The following is a 24008-nucleotide window of genomic DNA, read 5'->3' on the forward strand; positions in this document are numbered from 1 at the left end:
ATGGAAGAGCTGGCACCCAGGGGATTGCCAAGGTTGGTTTAGCTCAGGACTTCTCAACCTCAGTGATACTGACATTTCGTTGTGGGGGACTGTCCGTGCATAGAAATTTAGAAGCTTCTCTGGTGTTTACCCACTAGATACTGGCGACACCCCTCTCCCCAGTCTGAGACAGCCAAAAATGTGTCCAGGTGTTGCTAAAAATCACTCCCTATTGAGAACCACTAATTTATCTGATCTGGATTCAGCCTTTCAGTAAGGTAAGAACAGGAAACGATAACTAATGACATTATTTATTGATCACTTACTGAATTAGAAGCTTCTTATAAAGTACTTTTAGTAACTGATCGAATTTAGAAAGTGTATTTGTTTGTATTGGCATTGCCATTACAATGCTAATTAGACTGGGTGACTTAATAGAAATTTATTGTCTCATTGTTCTGGAACCTGGAAGTTTGAGATCATGGTGTCAGCAGGGTTGGTTTCTTCTGAGACTTCTCTCTTGGGCTTGGAGATGGCTGTCTCCTCAGATGGTCTTTCCTCTATGTGTTGTCTGCACCCTAAGCTCCTCTTTAAGGACTCTGGTCATATTGGATTACCCTAACGACCTGATTTTAACTTAATTATCTCTTTAACACCAGTTCTCTAAATGGAGTCACATTCTGAGATGCTTGCAGTCAGGAGTTCAACATATGAATTTAGGGGAACACATTCAGCCATAACAGAAAGTCTACAAGGGAGGAGACCCAGAGGTGGGGTAACACATGCTTCAGTAACACATTCACTGTGTAAGGGAGCCAAGTCCTACTCTAGAATCTGTGCTTTTGATTATGCTCCATACCATATCCCCAAGAAATTAATCCTGTGAAAGCATGGGGAGGGAGGCACTACACAAATGTATACGATGAATTCTGTGTATGTGTGTTATAGTGAGAGGAGGTATGCAGATTGTAGGAAATACTCAACCTCTGCCGGACTGGTCTGGACCACTCAATCCTCCTCAATGAAAATGTATTTCTGGACCCTGTGCTCTTTGATGATTGAGATAAAAAGCCTTAAACATTTCTACCTGTTAGTCTAGCAACCCCATTCCTTGGAATTTATCTTTAGGAACGAAGCAAATATGTGTACGAAGACTTATGCATAAGATATTTGATTTTAGCGTGATTTGCAAGAGCAAACATTGGATAGATATTGGATAAATAAATTACAGCATGTCCATATGGTGGAATGCTCAACTCATAGATGAGTATTTTCTTCCAAGGGAAAACCCTTCATGATACATTATTCGTTCAAGGAAAAATATTTGGATGCCATATAGAGTATGATCCGAATTTTTGCAATTGTATATGTATGTCATCATCCCACTGGACAGGGAGGTACTTGTAGGATCTACGAGAAATGTGTTGTATTCTTGGCTTCCTGTGGTCCTACCAGACCTGCCCTGCAGTGTTTATCCTGTGCCCTGATGGAATTGTAGCAAGTCCCAGGGCTTTTGTCACTCTTACCTAAGGAAAAGGCATCTACTCCCTGTTCTCACAAAAACCCAGTCTCCACTAATTAGTATGTCCTCTTCAGTGTCAGGGCTCAGACTCTCCAGTCTTCAAAATGAGCATTTCTCCCCATTTCCTTTCTCAGTTGCATCAAGTTGGCCCCTGTAGTGAGAAGGGGTGTGGGGCTGTTGTGTCTCTTTCTCTTCACTGGGTGCTTCCATTCTCCCCCCACACTTCCTTTAGGGCTTCCTCTGGTTCCTCCAGAACTGGACGAGGGAGAGGAAAAGAAAGAGGCAGGAAAAGACTCATCAGACTGGCGTTATTCTAGCCACCTGCATTTTCTCGTGCCTTCCTTCCTGGGTCCTTGGCAGCTGGTCCCTTCCTGTTCCTGGTGGGTGCCTGAGGTTTGCTTGACCAGGAGCTTGTGTCCCTTCTGGTTGTTCCTGTACGACTTCTCCCTCCCCTGCTGCCCCAGCATCTGGCTAGTTCTGGCTCACGGAAACCTTCGCACACGTTTTGCATTGACGACGTGGGGGAAGCGAGCCACCTTCCACACAGCCTCTCCTCGCACCACCCTCAGTGCCGCTAGTCAGCCACAGTCACTGGCCCTTTGGGGTCCTCAGTGTGATCGGACACCAGTCTGCTGATTTCCACATGTTCCAGGGAACAAGCATCGAGCCTTCTAGGAGGTCTTGTTGAAGCCCCTTTGCCTTGGATGGAACCCTCACAGGAGGGGTGGGAGTCTAGACACCGACAGTTCGCTTCCCAAATCCTTACCTAACACCAACCCCTATCTCTGCCTCTCTGACTGCTTTAAGTTTCCAGAGGTGGGTAGATTGGGTGCTTTTTTTTTTTTTTTTTAAAGTAAACTCTGTCTCAACATGGGGCTCAAACTCAAAACCCCAAGATCAAGAGTCACATGCTCTACAAAGAGAGCCAGCCAGGCACCCCTACATTGGGCTTTTACAACCTAAGTCATGTTGTCTTACCCTAAGTCCTGGTGGTCTTACTCTTCACTTGGAAATGGGAAGCAGTCAGCTCTTGTCTTAGAATACCAGCTGATGCGGAAACAGAAAGAACTTGCTTTTCACGTTCTGTTTTTGCACAAACAGAATCAAGAGACGGACAGTAGGCACATCGGTCTTGCAGAGGCACGGCGGGGAGAGAGCAAGTTGGGGGTCTGGACGGAATGATCTTCAGGGTCCCTTCCAGGCTGGACATTGTATGGCTGGCTGGTAGGGAATACGAAAAAGTATCAATTATATTCACTGACCGTGATGTTGGAGAGGTGAGACACTCCCAGAGCGCGACAGCGGTAGACCATCAAAAATGTTCTTGAGGGTAATAAATGTGAGGACATTAAGTGCGAATAATCAAGTGCTGAGTGTAGAGGACAAGCTTCATGTCTCTGAGAACAGAGTCAGCTCCCTGCTGCAGAGGGTGTGTGAGAGGAGGTAGATGGAAGTTGAACTTGGCGGGATGCAAGGGGAGACACACCTCACTGTAGCCTCCGTGGCTCTCCTCTCAGACTTTGTCCTTACTTGTTCTCCTAAACGCCACCCTGCCAGCAAGTCCTTCCCCATCCCCGAAGCTGGAGGTAAACGGGTCCTCTCTTCTCACCACTGCATTTTATTTACACTCCCGTTTGCCCTAACACATGACAGGTTACACAAGCATGTGGCTGTTATTCTGGCCTAAGGCACTGAGTTCGCCGTTGGCTGAGTCAGCATCAGGGTTGGTGTTCTGGGTTTTGACTATGGGGCTCTCTCCAGCCCCTCCTCCCAGGTGTCTCCAGCAGCCTGGAAAACACTTTGCTGGATATTCCAACCCTGCTGGCATTTGCCATCGATGTGTGCCCAAACCCATCTTGTGTGTTTCCAACTCAGAGCCTCCTGGAAAGGAGGTGCTCCCGGGAGACAAGGAAGGCAGCTGCAGAAAGCTGTCTGCCAGCGCTGGTCCTACTGGGAGGGCTGGCACTACCTGGCCCGGCCACCTTCCCTTCTGCGTCTCTTCATTGAGCAGTTGGCCTGCATTTCAAGCAGACCTGGGCTTGCTGCTGGCCATGGAGATGAACTCTTGAGGTAGCTCTGCTCTATGGGGGCAAGGTGCGGGCCTGGCCTTGGCCTGATTGAAGCCCCACTTCTCTGCCAATGCAATGTACAGAAACTGGCTGTTGTTTTGAATTATCACATTTTGCAGTCGAGCCTGCTCAAACCCTCATGTTGGACAGGATGGAAACCAAGCCTTAGGGAGGGAGAGGGGTGATGATGGCCGTGTCATGCATCTGCTTAGCAGGGGGTTGTGGCGACTACATGGGCCAGCAGGACAGACTTCTGAGTCTGCTCCCACTTTGCCCAACTACTGCCACCTCCCCTGGAGAGAGTTCCCTGCTTCTCTGGCTGAGTTAGATGCTCCAGCGTGTCCCATGCAACTGTACTCAGGCTTCCGTGGCGGGAGCCTTCCACCAAGCCCTTGTCTCCGGAGGGCCAGGACCATGCGTCTGTTATCCCCTTGTGGGAGCTGCACTGGCAACAGAGCTGGCTTTTCTATAGGCAGTCAGGCCCAGTTCTACCTGCGGACCATCCTTCTTTCCCCCTTTCATCACAGTGAAGCTTCAGAAGGCCGAGTGGTTTCTTCTGAAAACCTTCGGAGAAACCGAGTGGTTTCTCCCTCAACACCAGGAGGGCAGCCCCGCCGGGGGGCTGCCAGGAGTTTCTGGCCAGTGTCCCAGTGCAAAGGAAAACTGGCTGAGAGTCTAGAACACTGCCAGCCGGTAGAAGAATAATGACAAAAAGGGATAAAGAAACAGTGAAATTTAATAATATATTTTATTGAACCCAAGATATCTAAAATACCATTTTCACATGGGATCAATACAAATCATTATGAATGAGATAGTTGGCTTCCTCCTCCTCCTCCTCCTTTTTTTTGCACTAAGCACTCAAAATCTGAGATGTATTTTATCCTCGCAGTACATCTCAATCTGGACATTCCATTTTCATCAAAAATACTTGATGTGTATTTCAATTTTATAAAATTTGCAGTTAAAAAACCAGATTCACCCACCCACGTAGTTCCAAACGTACTTAAAGTTTTCCAATAACTGAGGTAAGTATCTGTTTTTAAATTTAGCTTAGTTTAAATAAAATACAATTTCAGTTCCTTAGTCACATTAGTCACTTCTCAAGCGTACTTTTCAGGTCCCAGGCAGGCTCTAGAAGGTGGGCCGGGAGGTAAAGGAAGAAGATTGAATCAGGGAAGAAAGCCCAATGGCTCCCAAGGATGGTGACAGCTTCAAGTCATCATCATTTTCCTTAAGACTCTAGGGGCTGAAGGCTGAAGGCAGTCAGGTGAGAGGCTCAGCTAACTTCCAGAACAGACTTCAGTGGGATTTCCCTTCCATGCATTTTCAGCAGCACCAGGAAGCCTGGAGGGTGGTGTCTTGCTGCGGAGACTTGGAGGACTGGAATTCTGGGGAGAGACTCCTAGGTCCTCCCACCACAGAGAAGAGCTGGGGACTGAGGAGGCCCCTGGAGCGCATGGAGGAAACAACTGCTCCCCCTACTGGGAACCGAAGGAACAGCCGGCCTGGCCGGCTGCAGGGTTGACAAGGCTGCCTTTTGTAGACTTGCCTTTCCCGTGTTGGAGGCAGTGATCCAGTCATGGTGGGCAGGGGACCAAGAAAGACTGGATCTTTTTTGGGTTATCAAGTCTTGGAATACAGAGGCCTTGGCCTTGGAAGCATAGAAATGCTAGTGCAGAAATGAATCTTAAAATGCAAGGATAAGAGGGGCACCCAGCGGGCTCAGTCGGTAGAGCATGCCACTCTTGATCTCAGGGTCCGGATCAAGCCCCAGGTAAAGTAAATGGAAAGCAGAAGTTTTTTTCTTCCCTCAAATGTCGTTTTAAAATGCTCAAAGCACCTGGCATTTAGTAGCTGTTCTGTAAATGTTTGTGTGACTGATGAATGTTGAAAGTAGACAAGAAAACTAATAGCAATGAAAACAGTATTATTATTATTTTTTAAAAGATTTTACTTATTTTTGAGAGAGAGAGAGAGAGTAGGCATGAGATGGGGGGAGGGGCAGAGAAAGAAGCAGATTCCCCACTGAGTAAGGAGTCTGATGTGGGACTTTCTCCTAGGAGCCTGGGATCGGGACCTGAGCCAAAGGCAGACACTTAACCGACGGAACTACCCAGGCACCCCGAAAACAGTATTATTAAACCACAAACCAAGTGGGCGTGTGAGCGATGGGGTCAGTGGGCCGTCAAGTGTGGCCTCCACATTCAACAATGTTGCTTTCTGAGTATGATAGCTTTGAATGTTATTTAATTCAGATACTTAGAAAAATTCAAACATTTAGAGCAGGGGCTCTAATTGGGGTATTCTGGGAGCCACTGTAAGCAGAGACCTCGTGGTAGTGGGGTAGACAGTGACATTGCTATTGGGGGCCACTGGACAGCAATTGGGGTACAAGGGCTGGTGTCAGGTTTGACAGATGTGGCCCTGGGACAGTCAGCTTTGAGCTGGGTTCTCTCCCTGGCAGATGGCTTGAGTGACCTTGGGCCAATTCAATGGCTATCCAGGCTAGTGGATGGGCATTAAAGAAGATGAAAGAAGTCCTCATTCTCAAGGAATCTGCATTGAGATTGTCCTTGAAGACAGAAGGGTAAACCGTTAAGCAAAACTATAGTGCAGAGCGTGATGTCTAGTTGATGGCATATTTTCCTGGGGGTCCAAAAAAGGAGTCGTCAAAGAACAGGCTGCAGCCCGTTTTTGTAAATGAAATTGTGTTGACCCCACAGCGGGCTGGTTTGTTTGTGTGTTGTCTGCGGCTGCTTTCGCCCCCTACTGGCAGAGTTGAGGACTTGCAGAGAGCGAATGGCCCTTGGAGCCTAAAATGCTTACTATCTGGCGGCCCTTTAGAGAAAGTTTTCGGACCCCTGGTCTAAGAAGGAACAGCAGTTTTCAGTAGAGAAGCATGTCGGAGCAGCTTCTGGGAATAAAGAGCTGAAGAAAGGGAATTCTGGACACAGGCCTAGTGGCCTGACTCCAGGACACTGGAACAGGCCAGGCTCCGTGGGTTCTTCAAGCCTCTCCTCCCTTCTGAGCAGAAAGCAATTCAATCAATTTTTCTACACCTTGTAGAAGAGAAAGAGAGAGAGGATGAGTGAGCCCAAGTTTGTAAATGCTTTGAGACTAACACGAAAAAAGCATCCGTTAATCAAAAGACATCATTTCTATTTTATTGTTAAGTGCGTGCTAATTTTCTTTTTTTCTTTGCAGCCCTGGCTGCCAGTTTCCTCCTTCCTGTTGTTCTGCTTTGGGAAACCAAACCACTCCAGACCCCAAACTAGCATTACCACCACAGACCACAAATGTGTTTACTTCAAGAAATGTATTTCCATTTTTTTTCCCAATCCAAATAGGAGCAAATAGGTTTAGATAGACTGCAGGAGGTCCAGACTTGAAAAGGTTTGCAGGATGTGAAAAGAGATGGCTCCCTTCTATTTTTAGGCTCCCCATTCCTCACTTTGGAGGCAGGGAAAGACAGCCGTCTCTTGCACTGTGTATCCTCCCTGAGATATTTGAGGCAGGAAGAAATATCTATACCCACATGTGCTTTTTTCTTCCTTTCAACACAAATGATTATCTCCTATACACACCATTTCACAGTTGGCTCTTTCCCCTACTAATGCCTTTCAGCAAGTATTTCACATCAGTACACACAGAACTTCCCCATTCTCCTCTTTGTGGTGTCGTGTTCCATCCCATAGAGGTACCATGTTGTATTTCACTAAGTGTTTGAGTGGCGAATAGTGACGGAGGCCCTCTTTGTTACCAACAAGTCCTGGGTAGCATTGCTGGGCTCAGGGGATGGGGTCAGTAACAGTGTCTAGGTAGAAGTTCATCCTACTGATGGCTTTAAAGGTGGCCCCTTCTTGGTCCTCCGTAAGGCCAGGCTGGGGGAGAGGGGCATTACGTCCCAGCAGTCACGCTCACAGCATCCTTCTGCCTGCTTTGGCTGCCCGTGGGATGAACCCCATCCCGGGATTGCCTGCCTCAGACTGCTGTGGGAAAAGCACAGACTAAAGCTGGACATCAAAGGCGAGATTATTCTGATGCGGATGGATCAGGTGGTGGCAGTGACATTCGGCAGGCATATTAGTCATAGATAGTCATTTATAACTGAACGTTATAAATACATACCTCACACTAGCTTCAGCAAAAAAGAAGACTGTGGACTTATAAAGGCAAACCAGCGACTGGGGAGTTGTGGCAGACACCTATCCAATTGTTGCTTACCAAATGCACATTGTCTCCCTCTTCTCGATGTGCCCAACTAAAATCACTCAACTCTTGAGGCTCCTTTGCAGCTCGGGGTGGTCGTGTGAACCTTTTCTGGTATAAGTAGGTAAGCACGGGCAGCACATCTGGGAATCCTCTCACTTAGCTGGCTTATGCTTTCCATCCTCTTTGCCTGGAATGTGGATATGAGACCTAGAGATGCAGGAGTCATCCTGGGAGGTGAGAAGGAGAGCCAGATGACGAGGACAGTGGAGCAAAATGGCAGGAGAGGGCTGGGTCTCTGGTGTCCCCAGGGAGGCTGCAAACCAGATCTCTCCTGACAGCCTTTCAATCACACGCCCCCTGAGAATAACGAGCTCCTCTTTGTAAGTCCTGGAGTTGGGCTCATATTACACACGGTTCAGCGCAGGCCAGCTCTGATTCCGTGCACCTGGGTCCTGGGATTTCAGCCCCAGGTTTCTCGTTCTCTTTAGTTCATTCTCCCAGAATCCCCGATGGGGCACCAGAAGCTCTGGAAAGCATTCTGGTAGCTTCCAATCCAGGGGAAAGAGGGAGCTACAGCTCTGATCCCCAAAGGGAAGAAAATACATCTGGAGAACAAATGTGATTGGTTTGGAGGATACTCGTTAAACCAACGACAGTGGACAGCGGGAGGAGGTAATAGGACTAACCAGCCTGTGCCATCTAAGCTCACCTGGAAAAGAGAATGAGAAGCAGTTTCCAAAGGAGGAGAGGGGTACTCTTTTCAGGAGGGTGGGAAGGCGGGAGGACAGATGAAATAACAGATGGCTCTCTAGCAGGCACGGAGGGGTTGGACTTGCAGAGGGGAGAGGGAAAGACATTTCAGGGAGGCGGTCCCCTCCCCAGGAAGTTAGCCACTCCTCTCTCCACTCCATAAACTCCCTTGCTTATTCTCACTGTAGCACCTGTCACTGTCTGTCTCCTCCCGGTACCTCCTCTAAAGTGAGTGCTTCATCTTACTGATCCTGTATCCCTCCCACCGCTGGTGGGTAGTGGCCACTCAGTGTGTATGAATGAATGAAGGGACAGCAGGAACAGAGACACAGAGGATGGAAGTCATCTCTGGTTTGGTTGGCATCTTGGGTGTGTGATTAAAAAAAACCCATAAATCCTGGGGCTCTGGGTGCTTTAGTTGGTTGAGCATCTGACGCTTGGTTTCTGCTCAGGTCATGATCTCATGGGTCATGGGATCGAACCCCTCACTGGGCTCCGGGCTCTGAGTCTGCTATAGATTCTCTTATTTTCTTTCTCTCTCTGCCCCTCCTCCTGCTCGCGCATGCACTCTATCTGTAAAATGAATAAATCCTTAAAACAAAACAAAACAACCCACCAGTAAATCCTAAAGTGGGTTAGGGCTAGATTATAGGGCAACCTTGAATGTTAGGCTAAGGTGTTTGGGTTTGTGTTATGGAAGGAGGGAGCCATTGAAAGCTTCTGAGCCCGGGTGTGGCACGACCAGAGTTGCTGTGTCCTGAGTCTAGATCCTTTTGACCTCTGGCGGCTGTCTTTATTTTCCATTCTCTGGGTTCTCCAAGATTCTTCTTGGTCTGGCTCTTCATCTATCTCAGCTGCCTTTTACCATGTTACCCACCATTGCTTCTCCCTGCCCATTCTCTTTCACCAACCAGTTCTGGGCTGATTCTGATCATGGCTGTTCCGGCTGGAGAGGATGGTTTTCCCTGACTGGTACCAACTTGGTGTCCTAAGAAGATTCCACCTGAGCAGCTCTTGTCTGCCCTCTTCTGGGCACTAGTGGATACAGCTATCAGCTCTTTGGAACAGGATATAAACAGGTCACAGCCTCTCGATGTGACTTGTCTTCTTATATCTGCCCCCAGATCTCCCTTAATGACTGGCAAATCAAAGCAGTAGTTATTGTTGGAGTTGTTTTGAGTGACAAACATATGTGTAGGTTTGTCTGGTGATAGCTACTTATAGAAAATGCTTCTGACTTCCCACTCTTCTAGTTATCTTTCATTGTGGGCTCCAAGGGCTATCATAAATGGCAGAACATTAATTTTTGCTAATTTACATGCCTATTCTAATTATTTGTCTGAACAGAGGTCGTTTTAGTTCATTACAACATTGAAGAGATAATACATTTGAACTTTATGAAAATGTAAGCCTTGCATTTTCATATTCCCTTGGAGAATAGTCTTCCCAATAAATCACACCCTAGTGCTTTCATCTGAGTACAGAAGTCCATGAACATATTTTTATTGTTTACAATAGAATCAAAGCAATGTCCTAATTAATGATTTTTACAAGAGGTAATTTCTATTTATAGGGACTCTGGGCCTGTAACATGGATCAGAAACCATCTCTGGGGTTTTTTGATCTCATAACATGATGGATACACATCCCAGCAGAGCACCTGATTGGATTCTTGGCCTCACTGTGGGTGATGGAATTATTTTTTTTTTCTGAATATGTGGTTTTTCTTAGGCCAAGGGTAAGTCTTTGCCTTCCCACCTTGGTTAGTGGACTCATTCAAATGCCTTGGCTCTAGATCCCACAATTTCTGCACGGTCCCAAGACCACCTCTTGCTCCCTTGGATCCACATTTTGAATTCCTCCTTTCCTATCCCTTCAAGTCCAGACCTTCCCTCAAGACCTACATTTACTATCTTTCACCCAAGATTCCTTCCCTGCATCCTAATCTCTTCTAGACGCTAACACATCTATAGTTTCCTGCATATATTTAACAGAAGTCAGGCACTATCTTATGACATCTTTTTACATTTTAATGAATCATTATTTATAAAATTGTATTGCCATTTAAGTTTACAGAAGTTTATGTCCCGTGTCTTTCCCTGAATAATAAAACCTTTAGTGCCAGAACTCTATCTTACACTAGGTTGTTTACCCCACAGAGTGCTGACTATCTATTGCTACATATTCAATAGTTGAGCAGCAAGTGCTGCTGATTGATGGGTTGTTGTATCATTTGCCTATCCTAGCTCTAATTAGTATACTTTCCTGAGAACTATTTACAACAGACAGATTGGCTCAGGCCATCATTAACACTTCCCTGAAATATTTTCATGCATTTAGATGCTTTGCAAAATGTATTGCCCAAATGGTGCTATGTGTCTATGTGTGCACATAACAAAGGGAAGCCAAATAAAACCATCCTTTTAATTCACTGTTGATGCATGATCATTTTAAAATGTAGCTTTCATTTTCATCAAAGTTATGCACTTACATAATTTTAGGAGTTGTCTTAGTCTGCTTGGGCTACCATAACAAAATACCGTAGACTGGGTGGTTTAAACAACAGACATTTATTTCTCACAGTTGTGAAGGCTGAGAAGTTCAAGATCGTGGTGCCAGCAGATTTGGTTCCTGATGATGGTTCATTTTTGGCTTCCCTTCTCTCTGTGTCCTCACATGGCAAAAAGGGAGAGAGAGTGAGAGGGAGGGAGAGAGGCTGAGTGAGATCTAGTCTTTCTTCCTCTTTTTATGAGGATACTAATCCCATCATGGGGACCCCCACACTCATGGCCTCATCTAACCATTGCTTCCCAAAGGCTCTACCTCCAAATACTATTGCATTGGAGATTAGGGCTTCCCTACATTAATGTGAGGGGACACAGACATTCAGTCCATAACAGGGTTCACAAGGCGCTCTAAAATACAGCAGCTTGTCATTGCTCCACCATCCCTCTGTTCTCTACACTCAACATGTTTAACTCTTTTAGGCGTTTATTTTGATGTTATCTCCTTATCTCTAAACTATGATTATACTACTCCTTTTTTCTTCTCTTCTTTCAGCTTCAGGCATTATCTCTTCTCTTCTCACCTGTCAGCTCTCTTCAACCACCACCCCCCTGCTCTATCATGTGCAATTCCTGACCTTCCGTCTTCCCATTATCTCACTGTTGGGATTCCGTAATTTTGCTTATGTTAATATTTAGTGTGTATGTTAACCTGTCTATATAAACACTATTCACAGCTGGACGTGATTATTTTTGTTTTCTTTCATGACCGCTAGGTTTTCCTGGAGTTAAGAGTTAATATTGTTTTTTTCCTCCTTTGATTTGTTTTCTAACACAAGTTCATCCCAAACTCTCTCTTCAATTGTTTAACTCTCCTCTCAGTTCATTCAGTCACATCAGGTATTCCTACAAGGCCATCTGTTTGGTCTTCTGTGCTCGTCTGAGCTGTTCCAATCTGGACTATTTTCTTTCTAGGCTCAGCGTGCAGCTGTTCTTCTTGGATCCCCCTTCATCTTTGTCCCTGAGATTCCTTTGGCTCTTTCTTGGGTTGATGCTTTCATATCCTAGACCCCATGTCTTCCTCTCTCTTGGTTTACCTTCTAGTTTTAGATGGGAAAATGGGTGCAAGGGAAGTAAATATTTTGAAACCTATCATGTCTGAAATGTTTGAGTCCCACCCTAACATTGAATCGATAACTTTGTTGGGTATGGAATTCTAGGCTGGAAATGATTCTTCTATAGGGCTCTGAAGTCATTGCTCCATTATCTTTTTGTTTCTAGTGTGGCTACTGAGAAATCCATAGTCATCCTCATTTTTTGAGTGACCCTTTTTACTTTTTTGGAAACTTTAGTATTGTTCCTTTGTCCCCATTGTTCTGGAAATTCATGAGATAAATTTTAGTATGGACTTGTTTTTATCTATTGTATTTTGTATTTAACATGCTCTTTCCATCTAGAAACTCATGCCCTCCAGTTTTAGGAAATTTCTTGAATTACATTTTTGCATTTTCCTTTCTTCTATTTTCTATGTTCTCATTATTTCTGAAACTTTACTTATTCAGATGATGGACTCCTAGACTGATTTTTAAAGTTCTTTTCTATCATATTTTCCATTTCTTTGATTTTCCATTCTACTTTCTAAGAAATCTTCTTAATTTGATCTTCTGATCTTTCTGTTTAAATTTTTTTTCTATTTCATTGAATTTCTAAGAACTCTATTTTGGTCTGAAATTGTTTTACTTTTGATAGAATTATTTTTGTAAATACAATAACATCTACTTCTCAAAGGATGCTAATGATAATCTCCTTTTAGTTCGTTATCTTCCTGCATAGTATTCTACAAGTTGCTTTCCCCTCCCCTAATATTTTGACCTTTATTTTTTGAATTAGAGAATTTCCTTAAGGTCCTGGAGATCATTGGTTGATGCTCACATTTTAAAATGGAACACTTAAAAACTAACTAGAAGCTCTGTGTATGTGTGTGTGTGTGTGTGTGTGGGTAGAACCTGTTAATTGTGGACTTCATTAGAATGAACTGCAAAGGGTAATGTGGTTTGGTTTGTTTGATTCTTTAGGAGAATTTTGCTGTCAACACATCTGTATTTTTTTTTTTTCTTGGAGTGGATAGATTTTTAGTATATTTAAGGAACAGCAAAAAAGGAATTGTACTAGTCAAGGTTTTCCAGAGAAGCAAAACCAACAGTATATCTATCTATCTACTGTGTGTGTCATATATATCTATATGTATATACATGTTTATATATTTATTATAAGGAATCAGTTCATGTGATTTTGGAGGCTGAGAAGTCTCACAATCTTTTCTCTGCAAGTTGGAGACTGAGGAGAGCCTGTGGTGTAATTTGTTTTGAGTCCCAAGGGCTGAGACTCAGGAGAGTCAATAGTATAAATCCCAGATGAAGAGTAGAAGACCAATGTTCCAGCTCAATAGGCTGGAATTTTCCCTTCTTCTACCTTTTTCGTTCTATTCAGCCTCTCAATCATTGGATGAGGCCCACCCACACTGGGAAAGACAATCTGCTTTACTCAGTCTATTGATTCAAATGCTAATCCGGGAACATCTTCACAGATAGACCCAGAATATGCTAGTCAAATACCCAGGCATCCTGTGATTAGTCATGTTGACACATAACACCAGTCATCTTAGCCAGTGTGGACTGAGGGGAGTGAGCAAGAGGAAGATGAGGAAGGGATGCTGTCAAATGGGCTAGGACTCCATAACAAAGGGGCTAATAGAACAAGATGAGAATAATAAACAACCTCCTTCTAAGTTAAATGGGAAGCCTTTGGTGGACTTTGAGAAGGGAAATGACAAAATCTGATTTACCCTTTCAAAATGGCTTCTGTCTACTATGTAGAGAGCTTATTGTGCAGGTGGTGGGGAAGGGCAATGACATTGGACTAGCAAGTCAAGCTGGAAGTGTATTAATCAAGGATGGGCTGAGTAATGCTATGGCAACAATGTTTCATGTTTTGTTGTTCTGCCACACATTATCTCCACTATCTGGAAAGTTGCTGGGCTTAGGGGTGAGACAAAAGAGATTACAGTGAATCACATGCTAATTGTGAACTCTTCTGCCTAAAAATGATACACATCACTTCCTTTAAACTTTATTGACCAATCAAGTCAAGTGGCCAAGCCTGGCATCATTGGAATGGGGAAATATATTCCTCCACCAAGAGTGGGGAATGCTTGGAAACTGTGGAACAATCTATCACAGAGGCTATTGCATAATCAAGGCAAAAATGAGAATGGTAGCAGTTAAGGTAGTAAAAAGAACTCAGATTTGAGGCAGAGTTGGGAGAACTTGCTGGTTCAGTAAATGTGAAGCATGAAAGAAGGAAGAGTTAGAAAATATTCTAGGGTTTTGGTCTGAACACAGTGGTGAATGGTAATGTCATTTATTGAGTTGAAAAAGACTAAAACGGGTAGTTTTAAGGGAAAAAATTAGGAATTCCATTTTGAACACATTGGGTTTGAGATTCCCAATAAGAGAAATGTTGAGATTGAAGATAAAATTTAGGAGTTAACCAGCATATAGGTTGCCTTTGAAGCCATGGGACTGGATAATATCACACATAGGAAACCAGAAGACTGGGACTGAGCTGTGGGGCATGCCCACATGTGAAGTTCGGGAAGAAGCAGAGAGCCTAACGAAAGAGAGTGGAGAGCCAGACTGGGAGGCAGGAAGCAAAGCATGTGGGATGGCCCCGAAGCCAAGGGGGTAAAGTATTTCATTTCATAAGGAGAAGGATCCACAGTGTCACTGCTACTGAGATACTCAGATAAGAATTAAGATCCAGTGCTTGCTTCGGCAGCACATATACTAAGAATTAAGATCCATTGTTGGATTTGGCCAGATGCAGGCATTGGTGACCTCGACATGCCATTGGTGATCCAAGGATTAAGTCTTATTGGAATGTGTTGAGAAGAGCACACTTGTCCTTCTGACTCAAAGTCCAATTCCTCCCTTAGTTTGCTACAAAGAATGGAAGATTGTCATGTACAGAATGGAGTTGTCAAAAATGTGGGGGAATTAAATAATTTGTACCTTATTCTTTGAGTCACTTAGCATGGGAAAACAACCCACTAAAAACCTGAATCAACCATCTGAGCATAACTGGTTCATTGCTTTTTCTTCTGTGAGTGTATGGAATAAATGTTTGCAGAAATCTCTCTGTTTCTCTCCATCCAGGCTCCAGGCCAACCCTTCATAAATGATGGGGCATGTTATAAATTTGTTAGCTTCCTTAACCATGGAAACACATGGGGAGGCAGGGAAGTAGGATTGGGAAAAATAGAAGTGTCTCATTTACTGTCCAGCATAAAGTACAGGATATAAAACTGCTTCCAAGAGCAATACATTGAATTAAATGAGGTAATTTTACTCCTGAACAACACTCCAAGGGGCAGTCCAAAGTAATAAACCCGACAGCAAAAACCATGAAACCAAAGGAGAAAAAGGCGGGATATGGACAGGAAAAGGAAATGTGCACCTGTTACCCTGTGCATTTTTGTTCAGCCTGTGGGGCATGCCTGCTGCAAACTCTTTCTCGTTGTGCATGAGATTCACCACGGACACATGGGAGGACCAGATGTCACTTCTGTGCCTTGGCCTCAGGTACTAATAAGTCCAAAGCAAGCCAGGTTGGTAAGGCCAGGAAAGCAAGACCAAGGGGGGTGTATTCTATAAGCTTGGAATACTTCCAACATTTTTCAAAGTTGGTTGTGATTCTTGCCCCTTGTGTGTTCCCAGTCAAGGAGAGTTTTCCAAATATTTAATAACTAATAAAGAATAGGCCTTGACTAATTGGAACAGACAACAGACCAATCAGAATAGAGGCTGTCTGTACCCAACATTTGAGCTGAGTGTAGGCTTGTTCTCCATATCTAGTGAGAAGAACAGAGACCCTGCAGCTAGTAAAAGCTGAGTTCAATCTTAGATGTTTCTTAGAATCCCTGGTAGCTCCCTGTCTTTGAGAACGTTCAAGCTTTGGTAAACCTCATTTTTCTCAAATGTTAAAAAAAAAGGTATTTCCTTGTGTGGTCATTTTGCAAATGAAATGAAATGCATTTCAACTGTCTGTTGCTATCTATCCTATCGCCCAAAAACCTAGTGCCTAAAGCAGCAATGATTTATTATTCCCCATGACTTGGGGGTCAAGAACCCAGGCAGCTCTTGGCTTGGAGGTCCTTCTGCTCCACGTGCTGTGGGCTGGGAGTTGCTCACTCAGCTGCATCCATCCGGAACCTGGGTTGGGCTGGAAAGTCCAGGAAGGTCTCACACACATGTGTGGCTCCTCATGGCTCCTCCATCTAGCCTCTTTCTTCCGACTGGGTTATCTCCTCATTCAGGGAGCTGAGCTTCTTTAAAGGTGGTAGCTGGCTTCTCGGAGCCAGAGAGGAAGCTGCCTGGTATCTTCACATTGAGCCTGAGAACTGGAAGGCATCACTTCTGTCATATTCTACAGGAAAAGGTGAATCATAAGGCTGGTCAAGATTCAAGGAGGAAGGGAGACCCCACCTCTTGGCAGGGGGAACATCCTGCACGCATAGAGAGGCAAGGAGTTACTGGTGATCATCTCTGGAGGCTCTTGGCCTCAAAATGAATTTCATGAAGGGACCTACTGCAGTGTTTAAAGTCCCCTGCTTGAAATCCCTCATAACTTCCCATGGTTTCAGGCTATTCCCTAGCGCAGCATTCAAGGTCTTCGCTGGCCTGCCCCTGCTGTCTAGCCTCATTTCTCAGAGCTCCATTCCTCACAGTTTCTATGCGGGCTACACAAAACTCCGCTTTTGTGTCTGCAGAGGCTGCTCTCTGCGTGAACATGCTTCTTCCCCACCCCCAGCACTCCCGTCCAACTCTTGACTCTACTTCAAAACTCTGTTCAGTGGCATCTCCTCTGGGATGCCTTCTCGACTCCCTGTCTCAGCCTCAGTGTAGGGAAGAAAGGTGGGTGCAGAGGAACAAAGAAGCAGGCATGGGAGGCTTTGCTAGAAACTCTAGACAGCCTTTTAGTCTTCTCACAGCAGAAGCAACTCTTGTCCAGGCATCGCAGGAGGGCTCTTGGAGGCCACAGCCTTTCAGAGAAGCCCAGCCTCCTCATGGCACCGGGCATGGGTGAGAAGCAGCTCAGGGAGGTGTGTCCAGAGATTCCTGGTTCTCTGTGGCTTGTGAGTGGAGGCCAGGGGAGTCAGAGAGTCCCTCATTCCCAGTAGCCCTTGAAAGTATAATGGGTGGATTTGTGGCCCCCCAAAGATATATCTAAGACCGAACCTTTGTACCTGTGAGTGAGACCTTATTTGGAAACAGGGTCTCTGAAGATATAATCAAATTAAGTATGTAGAGATTAGATCATATCAGATTAGATCATATCAGAGTGGGCCCTATAAGACAGCAGAGGGAGGTTTGAGACGCAGAGACAGAGAAGCCATGTGAGGAGGGAGGGACAGAGGGAGGGCTGCAGTCACAGGCCTAGGAGACCATTGCTACCCAAAGCTGGGAGAGGCAAGGAGGGATTCTTCCTTCTGATCCCAGAGCTTTGGGAGGAACATGGTTCTTGATTTCTTTCTTCTGGTCTCCAGAGCTATGAAGGCATAAACTTCTGTTGTTTGAAGCCATCCAGTTTGTGATCATGTGCAGCCCTAGGAAACTAACACAGCAGGAGAGACGTGGAACCTGAAATAACTGTGGGCCCAGGAGAGGCCTGGATTCGGGACCAATGATCTGGAGACATCTCAACTGGAGACCAAGGGCCATGACCACAGACTTCAGGACATGGTAGCAGTTTAATGTCTCAAAGGTGGTAAGAGACCCCTGTATTCTAGTATACATTCTTGCTGGGCTCCGGGGTTCTAGCCTAGCCCCTTGACCCCAGGGAACACTTGCATGATCCTCCCTGGTCACCATGCTATAACAGTTGTTCTCGGTGCCCACGGAGTTGGAGGAGAGCCTGCAGGACCCAGTGTGGCCCTTCCAGGGACTCACCTTGAAAGATGCTGTTTTCCACTGGAAGACACTGAGAAGCCTTCAGCAACTGAGTTCCTGCTCCCTTCTGGAATGGGGCTTATGAATAAATTTAGATCAGCTATAGAGAATAAAATTATGGCCATTTGGGGGGCATGATTTAACTTAGTCCATATATAATACATATATATATATATATACATAAAATGATGTAATAATGTGTATATATATATGTGTGTGTGTGTGTATACACACATATATATCTTACAATCTCAAGCCCTTTATGTTTTTAATTTTATTTTACTTTTTCTTAAGTAGGCTCCATGTCCAATGTGGAGCTCAACACAGGGTTTGAACTCACAACCTTGAGATCAAGACCTGAGTTGAGATCAAGAGTCAGACGCTTAACTGACTGAGCCACCCAGGTACCCCTCAAACCCTTTTAGTATGATGATAAGAAGCAAAAGGGATTTTGTTTCAGAGCCGTGTTGCCATCTCCCAGCATGTGGAGAAAGCATCCTCAGTTGCCCAAAGGTTATGTGTGGGCTGGGTTCTAGGCTGTGGGATTACTTTCTGGGGCTTGCTAGGGAAAAGGGCGAAGGTGAAGAAGTGAAGAGTTATGTGGCATTTCTTTGCTGGGATTTAGGCAAATTATGTAATTGTCCTTTGCATTAAAATCTGCTCCACTTTCATCTGGTATTTTGCTGAGAGGACAAGTGAGATTCCAAAGCTCAGTTCGCTGAAGTGTGCAAAATGGTAATCAGCTTCGGGGCCATCAGCGTGGGAGAGGGGGCGTGCCTCTCTGAAGAAGAGGGAGGGTGAGGAGCTCAGGCTGGGGGGTGGGGAGACGGGAGGAGTCTGGCTGACTTAGTGAGGCTTGTCAAATGCCCGTGCCTCCCTCCTCACTCTTTTCCACTGTGACCTGTTCTCAGTGGACAAAGGAAGGGCTTTGAACTGTGTTCTTTTTTTTTTCTTCTTCTTCTTTTTCTTTTTTTTTTAACCAAGAAAGGGAGTGTGAATGAAAAAGGGTCATTAACCATAGGATCGAGGGGCTGGTTATGAGAGGGCATGTGGATGCCACGTGGGAGATGCTAATTTGGGGAAATGCATCCTTATCTCTATAGAAGTACCATTCCAGGCCCCCAGTTAGATTTGAAAAAGACCTTGGTGGTTGTCTAATTCCCTCCTCCTCTCCTGCACAGTGACGCTGAGCCTGGCACCCAGCAGATGCTTAGCAAATACTTATTGAGTGAGTGAATAAATGAATGAATGCATACAGTTCAAGTGCTCAGTTTACAGGCAAGGGAATCAAAGCTCCGAGAAATCAAGAGATTGGGCAAGGTCATGCATCAAGTTAGTGGTATCTTAAGGCCTCTGAGATCAAGTACTCTGACCACTCAGCTGAGAATTATCTTTCGGTTCCATTTTGCTGCTAGGACAACTGTAGCCACAGACGGACGCTTCAGTAATCTTGAAAGTTCTCTGGCTGAATGTTGCTATGATACAGTCTTGCAAAGAGCCGATTGCTCCGTCGCAAGGCCAAGTGCTATTTATGTTGGGGGAGTTAGAAAAAATGCTGCCTTGCAGAGACCCTTTGTTACCTGCCTTAATATTTGCGAAGAGGATAACATTTTCTGTGTGTATGTATTAACTGGGAAATATTATCCTTTATGGGCTCTGATATCCTTTTGCTATTTGATTTAAAAATCTTTTCCTTCCTTTCTATCTACCTACACGAAGGAAAACAAAACAGCAGAGGGCAATATTTATGGGATGACATTTCAACCTTGCCACTCAGTATGGTAATTGTGACCACTTTGCTTTTAATGCTTCCACATTGCCACATGGCCTCTGTTTTTCAAGACTCAGTCATCCCCTTTGCTCTTAGGCGTCTGTCACAGCATCAGTCCTGACCCAGCGAGGGTAACTATTACTGAGCTTTCCAGCAATGCTGGTGTCCTGCCCCGGGGGCCTCCTTATTGTTCTGGTAAATGAGGCGTCTTCTGGGCCCTCCTGTGGGACATCATTGGCTGTTTTCCAGCCTTCGGAAGTGGACACTGCTGCATAACAACACCATGAACTGAGTAGCTTAGAACAGCCCGTGTTTATTATCTCACCATTTCTGAGAGTCAGGAATCTGAATATGGCTTAACTGAGTCCTCGTTCCAGGTTTCACGAGGCTGCAGTCCAGCTGCTGGCCAGGCTGCCTTCCCTTCTGGAGCTCGGAGTCCTCTTCAAAGTTTGTTTGGTCATTGGCAGCATTCAGTTCTTTGCTGCTGTAGTACCAAGGTCCTGATTTTCTTGCTGGCCATTGTCTGGGAGCTGCTTTCCGTTCCCGGAGCTGCAAGTTCCTTTTTGCATGGGCTTCCCACAGCATGGCAGCTCCCTTCTGCAAGCCAGGAGAAACTCTCACTTTGAGAGGCTAAGGCAGTATTATCTAAGGTAACAGAATCCCCAGGGTGACTGCCTTCACCTTTGCCATACACTGCTGGTGAGAAGCAAGTAACAGGTTCTGCTTGTACTCAGGGGAGCGAATGATACAGGGATGTGACTCATCACCTAGCAAGCCTGCTTCTCTGAACCTTCTGTATTTTTTAAAGGTGTATTTATTTTAGAGCAAGAGAGAACATGAGTGGGAGGGGCAGATGGAGAGGGAGAGGGAGAGAGATTCTTAAGCAGACTCTACACTGAGCGTGGAGCCTGTCGTGGGTCTCGATCATGACCCAGAGCTGACACCAAGAGTCAGACACTGAACTGATTGCACCCCCAGACTCCCCTTCTCTGAGCCTTTTATCCCCTCCTCTGCTGTCTGCTATGGTAGTTCTGACATTTCTACTTCACTAACACACTTTTCCCAAGTTTACGAGAGCCATCCGAGATGCATCTTTGCATCGTCTCTTACTGTGCTTACCAGGGTGTAAAATCATTCCCCCAGGTCAATAAGCTCTTCCTTACCAACTTTATGTGCTGCCCCCGGGGACATAGTCAGTACTCCCATCCTCCGCATACCTTCTCGGCTCCTGCTGGTGCGTTCTGGCTGCTTCCCACATTTCCTTTGGCATGCATGCCTCTTTAGCACGCTGAGCACGTCCCTGGGATGACAGTGTGGTGCCTTGATGTCACTTGTGCAGGTGGCCGGGAGAGGAGGTGGGCTGAGGTCCAGGGAGGCACGTGTTGTTTCGTGAGGCGAAGGCCTCAGCACGCAGGCACCATTGAAGCAAGGACTGGGGAGCCCTGACACATATGTAACGAGGAGGGATGGATTGCTTCTTGAGGCACACAGGGCTCAGGAGGACCCGATGGCTCAAGGTTTCTGGGATCCTTGACTCAGTTGTCACCACCCAAGTGTCAGGGACCCATTCCTTAGACCCATTCAGAGCTCTAACCTGGACACAGCAGCCTTGCTGCTGGGGGGATTCCAACCTTCTCTGGGGCTCTGTTGCTTTATAATTGAGTCCTGAGCCCGATGCTCAGTTTTTTCTGCCTTCTGGCTGCAGGAGGTGAGATTTTTGCTTGCTGCCAAGGATGCCCTGTGACCCTCCCTCCTCACCTTTTCTTGGTGATGAATGACCTCACCCTTTCATTGTCTCTCCCTAATGCATCTGTAGCACCCAGCAGCAGCCCTGAGTTCACCGTATTTATGAAGACGACTTCTCTCCCCATGCCTCCTGAATGGTTTAGATATTCATCAGCCAGCACGTTCCCTTCCGGAGCTGTTCCATCCAGTTCAGAACAGATGACACTTTGAACTATTGCAGTTCCAACATGCTGGGACACCCAGTATTCTACCGCTGTGATGGGGTACTTCTTTTCAGCTAGCTAGCAGGGAATCCAGCGGCTCACGTTCCACTTTAGAATCGACTTCCTAGGACACTTCTTGACAGCAAGTTTTAGCTCACGTTCCCCAGAAACAGACCCTGAGGGGGAGATGTGCATGCAGAAGTTTTGCTGGAGAATGTACTTGGACATGGCACCTGGAGAAAAGCTAGGGAGCAGAAGTGGGCACAGGGGAAAAGTCGACTATGATGTTGTTGCTCTAGAGTTACCTGCTGATCACATGGCAAGCACCGGAGCTGGGATGGCATTTTATGACTATCCTGCCTTGGAGAAAGAGAGCTGGGTCTTTTGAGCTCTAGCACTGACCAGTCACAGGAGATAGGCTAACGCTGGGGACGGGGCATATAGGTGGGGGCTGAGGCAGGTGTCTTTGACCAAGGGCAGTCTCTAGGGGTGGGTGCATTTGTGAGCCATCTTCATCCAACATTCCCAGCTGCTGGGGTAATGAGTCCTGAGGGAGGGATCTGTGCCATATGCCACAGTAACTGCTATGCCAGTGGTCCTCAACAGAGGGTGATTTTGTCTCCTAAGGGACATTTAGCATTGCCTGGAGACATTTTGGTTATTACAACTGGAGATATGTTTGCTACTGGCATCTAGTGGGTAGGGACCAAGAATGCTGCTAAATATTCTATAGGGCTCCATCAAGACTGTCCCCCACCACGAAGAATGATCTGGTCCCAAATGCCAATAGTGCCAAAACTGAGAAACTCACGCTATGCCATGCTTCTTTGGATTGGCTCCCAAATAAATTACTTACACCAAAATCCCTGTTTGGGATCTCCATTTGGAAGACAATGGGGGGATATTAAATCTAAGACAAGCTCCAAGAGACAGTTGCATAACTTGGGGGGAGGACAAGGATGGGAATCCCAGACTTTCTGTGCCATGAGCCCACATTCTTCTTATGTACTATGCTGCAGAGCTGGTGGGTGGACTAGTCTCTAGGTCTTACAGCATGTGTAGGACTTGGTGATGGGGAGTTTTAGCATGTTTCTGGGCTTATCAGCAAATTCTGGTTCCTTGACAGATTTTTCTTCACTGAACTACAGAACACAGACAATGATTTGAGTGACTATTTCCCCAATTCTTCCAAAGTTGGCACATAGCTAGTACCATTATAGAAAATTCATTCCTACAGTGGATGCCTTAGGATAGATATCAAACCTTAACTCTTTTTCAGAAACCTGATTGAGAATGACTGTAAGGGCAGAGATAGTCGTCTCAAGTTATCGGGCTTCCATTTATTGAAGTATTTGTTCATTGAATCATTCTTCCTCTCACCTATTCATTACTTCACTTAACAAGTCGTTATGTGCAGTGGTAGACATCTCATAGGCATGATATTTTGGAATAGAAAGACTTGAGCTATCATTGTCAGAGATTCTACAAATGATGGAAATGAGAAATCCAGAGAGGTTGAGCAATCTGCCCAAAGCTTTTGGAACTAATTCAAGACAGAGCCAGGGATAGAAACAGGTTCCAGAATGGGCTAGTGTGGCAAGGGAAAACCTTACTGTAGTCTTTCACTGCAAGGACAGAAATATGTGACTCATTGTAATTTGCATTTTATTAATATGTATTTCATAGTAATTCTCTCAGCTTACTGCCCAAAGGTATGAGGGTGCAGCCGTTCCCTCTGTCTATAATTGTCTAGAAAGCCCTGTACCACTGGGAACTTTTGAAGTAGTAGGTGTCCTAGTCTTGGATTTGATTTAATTTGAGCCCAGGGAGCAATTTGAATCCTAGAAGTTCCTCTTCCAGCTATAATTCAAAGTACAGGAATGAGAATGCTACCAAATCTTTGGGAAATGAAAGCTCTAGCTTGTCATTTAAGCAAACAATCTGTGAAACTACCTGCTTTCCCCAAACATCAAACCAAGCCAACATTAATTTATTGTAAGCAGAGAAGCCATTGTCAGGAGTCCATAAATTGGGATTCTCCTCAGGCTTGGAACCTTGCTTAGAAACCATGTTGCTTTCCCACTCTGCCACAGTCCCTGTGCAAACTTAATTTTCTTATTCTTTTGAGACTGAGTTATATACCTTTTGTTGCCAGTGCAGTGCTGGGGAGAAATCTGATTTTGTTTTTCCTGACAACATGGACGGAATTCACCCTATTCAATTCAGATTTGAGTATTGCCAA

This window comes from Neovison vison, chromosome 4 (assembly GCF_020171115.1).
Source record: "Neovison vison isolate M4711 chromosome 4, ASM_NN_V1, whole genome shotgun sequence".
NCBI classification, from domain to species: domain Eukaryota; kingdom Metazoa; phylum Chordata; class Mammalia; order Carnivora; family Mustelidae; genus Neogale; species Neogale vison.